Source organism: Tenrec ecaudatus, chromosome 5 (genome assembly GCF_050624435.1).
Source record: "Tenrec ecaudatus isolate mTenEca1 chromosome 5, mTenEca1.hap1, whole genome shotgun sequence".
NCBI lineage: Eukaryota > Metazoa > Chordata > Mammalia > Afrosoricida > Tenrecidae > Tenrec > Tenrec ecaudatus.
Genome location: NC_134534.1, coordinates 10,486,256 through 10,493,130, shown reverse-complemented (window position 1 = coordinate 10,493,130; position 6,875 = coordinate 10,486,256).

Genomic DNA, 6,875 nt, shown 5'->3' with positions numbered 1-6,875 from the left:
GAGGATTACTAAATCTTAACGGGCAAAGCATATCAACTCCTGACCCATGCAAGCGTATTCAAAACTGTAGCCATCACATTCCCTGATACGTATTTTTAACTAATTTTAAAATGCCAGCAGCATTTAAATCTATTGGCCATTTTCTTCCCCTTAAAACACCTTTTCTAGATTATCAATAGTTCAAAAGCTCCTTGTTTCACTCCTACCCTCTGACCACCTGCAGAAGTTTTCTACTACAGGGCAGCAAAGTACTACAGGCTTAGTAGCCTCTTAAAACACACTCTTGTTATTTCATACCTCTTTCGGTCAAAAGCACACCGACTTGGCTATCTGGTTAGTGTCTCACATGGAGCTGGCTAACTGGGCTCTTACCAAAAGATTCTGTGAATCATATGCTTTTGTATGAAACATATGAATTCAGGTTGATGGACAATTCCTAACAGTTACAGGACCAGGGTCCTGAATGATAGTGACCTATCTGTCAGCTCCTTGAAGGTGCCCACATTGCTCCTCATGTGTTGCGCACCCACCTTCAACATCAGCAGTGATACATCCATTCCATCTCATACTTCAAACTACTCGGACTTCCCCTGCCCTCCTCTTTTGCCACCAGCTAATGAAAAACTCTGCTTTAACGAGTTTATGTACAATTTTTCCTTTGGGAGCTATCACTGATGGAGCAGCAGCCGACATGAAGTTTAATCCCTTTGGGACTTCAGACCCAAGCAAAAACCTGAATATTTCAGTGCACCTTCCCATGTTTGCAGGAAGATTATGTCTTCCCCTCTTTCCAAAGACCTGAGACAAAAATATAATTTTTGACCATGCCCATTGGCAAGGGTCATGAACTTCAAGTTGTACCAGGACACTACAATTTTAGCAGACTGGGAAAGTGGCCCAGGTTTACAGGAAGCAATATGTCATGGACATTGAGCAAATGCAGTGAGGTAAAGCTAAACAGCACAACTGCCCCTGCAGGCATTCACCCCAGCAAGGATGGTTACCATACCCCAAGGCTCAAACTGGACAAAGACTGCAAAAAGACCCTCGAACAGAAAGCCAAAGCTCAACAAGTAGGACAGGAAAAGGGGCAAACACAAGGCCGAATCACTTGCAAAGATGCAAGAGTCAAATGTCTTGTACACAACTTCCATGAAACTGGGCCCCTGGTGGGGTGGGGAAGCACTTCTATAACTAGATTCACCCAGTGCAGCTACTCGGGTGATTTGCTCACCATGCAGACTGAGTAAGTGAGCAGGAAGACATGGGGAAAATGCAACTGACACACACCTGCCCAATAGTTCCTCTGGAATGACTGCCTCATGAGCTCCGTGTAGGGCCCACATGAGCACAATGCAGGGTTTTGGAATTCCCATGTTCCCAGTGTTATCCATGATTTCTTATGACCCACGCAATTTAATGCATTTGCATAGCCGGTAAAACACATTAAACACCATTCTGGTACTCTCTGCTTTCAGCCCAGATTCACTTGACACCAATAATGAAATTCTCTCATCCCATGTCCTCTTCAGAATATCTGGCAGGTTCCTGTCTATATATTGTTGCAACTATTTTTAAAGTACCTTCCGCATACTTTTACATGTAAGTGATACTATATGATCATTTGTGCATTTTATTGGAAAGAACACAAATACGGATCCCTTTAAGATAGCTGGCCAAGTAGCTCTTTTTTCTGGAATGAAGGAAGACTCATTAAGGACCAGCAATATGCAGATGACACGCTTTGCTTTCTACCAGTGAAGAGAAGCTGAATTTCAGCAAGATGACAAATGAGGCACACAAGTTAGACACATCCTCTACCACAAAGACACCAAAGACCAAATGAAATCAATACAGATGATTGTTCTGGGGCACTAGCTTCAGAGGAAAGAATATAGAAGTGAAATAAATATTGATCAAGAGAAATAGTTGAACAAAAGTGAGCAGAGAGGAGAGAGAAGGCTGCCCTGTCAGCTGGCCTGAAGGGATGCAGCCATCTGTGCTTTGGCACCAACGTGTCATTGACACAGAGCCTTGGTGGCACAAGTACCCACCAGGGGCTGACCAGAGGAAAGGTAAGATCCCCTTTGTTCCACACCATGTCATGGTGACCAGAAGGACTCCCATCTTCTCCCACTCAGAGGCTGGTGACACCCTACTACACAATCCTGTTCTACCTGAAGTCAGAGCATTGTGCTTCATGAATGATTTTGCAATGTCCTCTTTGACAACGAATGCTGTGCCATTCCTCTTGATTGAGTTATTCCTGGCATAGGAAATCACATGATTTTTTAATTCCAAATGGCCAATACCAGTCCATTTCAGCTCATGGATACCCAGGATATTGATCTTTATGCATTTCATTTTTGATCACTTCCAATTTTCCTAGATTCAAACATTGTACATTCCAGACTCTGGTTATTCATAGATTTCTGTAGCTGTTTGTTCTTCACTTGCGTTGTGTCCCATCAGCAAATCCCACAGGCTTTCCTCCATTCATGCCGCCATGGCCGACGCTATGTTGAGAAAGCAGCTCCTCCTCGAGCACATTTTGAGTGCCGTCCAAGATCCAGGCAGCTGATTCCTTCTTGGCTGTCTGTTCTTACTTTGGCAGCTCCACTGAGGCCTGTTCACTCTGTGCCGACCCTGCCAGCATTTGAAGTGCCAGTGACAGAGCTTCCAGCACCGCAGCAACGCATGAGCCACCACAGGACAGCAGCAAAACATCTCTGCCTCTGAGCTAGGTGGCCGCTTGTTCACCTTCAAGCCTTTAAGACCCCAGACACTATCTCTTTTGATAGCCGGGCACCATCAGCTTTCTTCACCACATTTGCTTATGCACCCATTTGTCTTCAGCGATCCTATCATGGAGGTGTGCAGTCAATGAAATGATTTTTTGTTCTTTGATGCCTGGTAACTGATCCCTTTGTGACCACACGATCACACAGGCTGGTGTGTTCTTCCATGTGGACTTTGTTGCTTCTGAGCTAGATGGCCGCTTGTTTATCTTCAAGCCTTTAAGACCCCAGTCACTATCTCTTTTGATAGCCGGGCACCATCAGCTTTCTTCACCACATTTACTTGTTCACCCACTTTGGCTCCAGCCGTTGTGTCGGGAGAGTGAGCATCATAGAGTTCCAATTTAATAAAAGAAGGTATTCATGCATTGAGGGAGTGTTTGAGTAGAGGCCCAAGGTCCTTCCGCCACCTTAATACTTGACCTATAAATATAGACACATAGATCTATTTCCCCATCCTCCTATATATATTTGCATGTACATGTCTCTGTCTAGACCTCCATGGATGCCCCTTGACTCCTAGTTCTTTCCTCCATCTCCTTTGACTTTCCTCCTGCCCTACTACCATGCTTCATCGCCACCTGGGCTAGAGTATACCTCTTCTCTAAGCAACCTTACCCTTGATCATTTCCCACCAGGCCTGCCACTCCCCCTTCTCTACCATTTGGGTTCCCATGTTTTTCCCTTGTCCCTGGGTTTGTTAACACCACTTCCTTACCCCCCCATATCCCCCACCCCAAGTCCCCCCGGAACTGTCGGTCCCGTTGTTTTTCATCCAGATAGTTCATCCAGCCTGTCCTATTCAGACAGACCTGTGGAGTCACTAACATGCACGAAAACAAGACAGAGGAAAACAAAGCAACAGTATACAACCAGACAACAAAACAACAAAATCAAACCACTGACAAAGAACAGAACAAAACAGTTCACAAGAGAAAAGCTTGTAGTTAGCTCAGGGATCGTTTGCTGTCCCTTAGGAGCGTTTTCCAGTCCAGTCTGTTGGGGCACCACACCCTGGTCCCAAAGTCCACTTTCAGCATTCCCTGGGGACCTTGCCACTCCATTCCCTTGCTGTTCCGCTGCACTCCCCCAGTGATTTGCCTCGGTGTGGTGGGATCAGGTCAGGTGCAATTCCCACACTGTGTCTCCGGAGCCCACATGGAAGAAGCACACCGGCCAGTGCGATCACGAGGTGCCAAGGGACCAGGTATAAGGCATCATGCAAAAAAAAAAAAACAACAACGACATAAGTGTGTGTATGTATGTGTATATATGTGTATATGTATATGTATATATATACCATATTAAATGAAGGGGAAGTGCAGAGTGGAGACCCAAGGCCCAAGTGTCGGCCAATGGAGATCCCCTCATAGAGGCGTTTAGGAGAGGAGATGGGTTAATTAGGGTGCAAGGTAGTACCGATGAAGAACACAGCTTTCCCCCAGATCCTGGATGCTTCCTCCCCCCAACTACCATGATCCGAATTCTACCTTGCAGGCCTGGATAGGACAGAGGCTGTACACTGGTACATATGAGGGCTGGAGGTACAGGGAATCCAGGGTGGATGATACCTTCAGGACCAAGGGTGTGAGGGACGATGCTGGGAGAGTGCAGGGTGAGTGGGTTGGAAAGGGGGAAGTGATTACAAGGATCCACATGTGACCTCCTCCCTGGGAGAGGGACGGCATAGAAGGGGGGGAAGGGAGACTCCGGATAGGGCAAGATATGACAAAATAACGATGTATAAATTACCAAGGGCACATGAGGGAGGGGGGAGCGGGGAGGGAGGGGGAAAAAATGAGGACCTGATGCAAAGGGCTTAAGTGGAGAGCAAATGCCTTGAGAATGATTGGGGCAGGGAATGTATGGATGTGCTTTATACAATTGATGTATGTATATGTATGGATGGTGATAAGAGTTGTATGAGTCCCTAATAAAATGTAAAAAAAGAAAAGAGGAGAAAAAAATGATTAGGGCAAAGACTGTACAGATGTGCTTTATACAATTGATGTATGTATATGTATGGATTGTGATAAGAGTGGTATGAGCCCCTAATAAAATGTTATAAAAAAAGAAATAAAAATGTTGAATGCAAAAAATATAAAAATAAATTTTAAAAGTATTACTTCTCTAAAAAAAAAAATCTCTGCCTTCAACACTTTCAAGAGGCCTTGTGCAGCAGATTTACCTAACGCAACTCATCTCTTCGTTACTTAACGGCCGGTTCCAGGAACATTGACTGTGGACACAATGCAAGCAAGGCAAAGTCCCCGACAACTTCCATCTTTCTCCCCTGTCATGATCCTGCTTATTGGTCCAGTTATGAGGATTTTTGTTTTTCTTTACGCTGAATTATAATCCATAGTGAGGGCTACAATCCTTGATCTTCATCCACAAGAGCTTCAAGTCCTCCTCACGTTCAGCAAGCAAGGTTGTGCTAGCTGCCTATCACAGGCTGTTCACAGCCTTCCTCCAATCCGATGCCATATTCTTCTTCATTAAAATCCAGCTTCTCTGATCATTGGTCAGCCCACAAGTTGAATGAGTATGGTGAGAGGCTGCTACCCAGATGCAAGCCTCTCCTGAGATTAAAGCATGTAACATGAGTGTGTTCTTTCTCATAACTGACTCTGGATCCACCTACAGGTTCTTCAGCGGTGGTGTCGGGAAGGTGAGCTGCACAGAGTGCCAGGTTATTACGGAGTTTTTGCACTGACGGAGGACTTGAGTAGAGGCCCAATGTTCATCTGCCAACGTAATACTTACATATGTACATAGGTCTATATTCCTAGCATTATATATCAGTATATTTACATATAAACATACTTATATTTATGCCTTTTGCCTCCTACTTCTTTCCTTTATTTCCTTTTACTTTCCTCCTGTCCCACACTCATGTGTGACCTTCATTTGGCTCTCAGTAATTCCTCTCGACTGCATTACATTTGACCAAACCCCACTAAGCATTCTATGTCCTCCTTGCCATCGATTTTATACCTCTTGTTGTTCCCTTGTTCCTGCATTTGTTGGCTCCCCCTCCCCTTCCCCCACCCCCTCCTCTCCTATGTCCCCAAGAACCATCATTCCTGTTATTTTTTCCTCAGGATTGTAAACGATCCTGCCAATCTTATACACATAAACATGGTGGGTTTGGGGGTGGGGGAAGCCTATAAATAGTTTCAGGTCTGTCTGCTGACCCTTATGATTGATTTCTGATAGGGTCTGATGACGTGCCAAACCCTACCCCCCAAGTCAGAAGTCTGTTTTCAGACAAATCGCCCACAATTATCGATGCATCTTGACTATATGTTTAATCAATTTCTGACTGAAGACATTAGAATTTTTTAATTTCTTTATTACTGGTTTTTGTGCTTGGTGCCTAAATTTGAAAAATATTCGTACTGACTGAATTGCTTTGTATGTGGATAGATACTCTCCCATCTCGGACAGCATTACACTTCAAGACGGATCTTGAGATAGCCTTGTTGACCATGAATGCAGTCCTCCTGAATCTGTCATTTCCACCATAGGAAACCATATGATTTTCTGATTCAAAATGATCAATACTAGTCCGCTTCAACTCACTAACCCCTAGAATATCAATCTCCATGCCTTACATTTCATGTGTTATGACTTCCAATCTTCCTAGATTCATACTCCCTACATTCCAAGTTCCAATTTCTAATAGAAGTCAAACTATAGATGACTCAAATAAACAATACTATTCTAGTGGAAATTGTTACTTTGAGCAATCAATTGCATGAGATCTAAAGGACATTGGCCCAAAACAAAGATGTGCAGACAGAAATGGATAGAAAATCAAATGAAAGGAGAAGGAACCCAGGCAGAAGAGGAGAGATGTTCAAACGTTGTGGGAAATGTCACCAACGTTGAACCCCAAGCGAGCCAAATTCATCATTGTCCCTTGTCTTCTTGTATAAGACTGCAAACAGGTTGCCAAATAGTTGTATTTTATTTTTTAATAATACTTTTATTGGCCTATCTTACACAATCTAATATATCCATTCACGTTGTACTGTGTAAATGAACTTCATCACAGCAAATTGAAGATGAGTA